Below are 1,135 nucleotides of genomic sequence, written 5' to 3'. Positions count from 1 at the left end.
GATCAGGCTGTCAGGGAGGCAGTTAGGGGTGATCAGGCAGGCAGGCAGGTGAGCAGTTAGGAGCCAGCTGTCCCAGATTATGAGAGGAATGTCCGATGCTAGACATAAACCAGCAGTTGGACATCCCCCGAGGGGTCACGGATTGGAGAGGATGCAGGCTGGGCTGAGGGAATCCCTCCCCGCCTTGCACGAATTTTGTGCATTGGGCCTCTAGTTATAAATAATGTTACAATGAACATGGGGTTGCATATATTATTTTAAACTAGATGCCCAGTGCATGAAATTTGTGCATGGGAGGGGGTCCTTCAGCCCAGCCTGCACCCTCTGCAATCCAGGACCCCTCGGGGGATATCCGACTGCTGGTGCGGGATCGGCCCTAAACCAGCAGTCAGACATCCCTCTCGCAATCCGGGACTGCTGGCTCCTAACTGCTTGCCTGCCTGCCTGCCTGATTGGCCCTAACCACCTCTGCCTGCCTACCTGATGCCCCTAACTACTCCCCTGCTGGCCTGATCTCCCCTAAACTGCCCTCCCCTAACAGCCTAATTGCCCCTAACCATGTCTGCCTTGGCCCCTGCCACTGTGGCTTTGTCCAGAAGGACTTCCGGAAGATGTCTGGTCTAATTAGCATATTACCCTTTTATTAGTATAGATTAGTGTTTTGGGTTTCTTCAGATAAATTCCCAGAAGTGGAATCTCTGGCTCACACAGCAGTACCATTTTTAATTTTTTGAGGTAACTCTATATTGCTTTCCACAGTGGCTGCACCAATCTTTATTCCCACCAACAGTGCACAAGGGTTCCCTTTTAACCACATTCTCACCATTACTTCTTGTTTGTTAATTTATGATGACAGGCATTCCGACAGGTGTGAGGTGATACCTCATTGTGGTTGTAATTTGCATTTCTTTTGTGATTAGTGACATTGAGCGTTTTTTCATAGGTATATTGTCCATCTGTATGTCCTCTTTGGAGAAGTGTCTATTCAGGACCTTTGCCCATTTATTAATTGGATTGTTTGTTTTGTGCTTAGTTTTGCAAGTCTTTACAAATTTTTGATATTAACACTTTGTCTTATGTATCATGGGCAAATATGTTCTCCCACTCAGTGGGTTGTCTTTTCATTTTGATGTCT

This window comes from Myotis lucifugus, unplaced genomic scaffold (assembly GCF_000147115.1).
Source record: "Myotis lucifugus unplaced genomic scaffold, Myoluc2.0 scaffold_74, whole genome shotgun sequence".
In the NCBI taxonomy this organism is placed as follows: Eukaryota; Metazoa; Chordata; class Mammalia; order Chiroptera; family Vespertilionidae; genus Myotis; species Myotis lucifugus.
Note: the sequence above shows the minus strand (reverse complement) of the source record.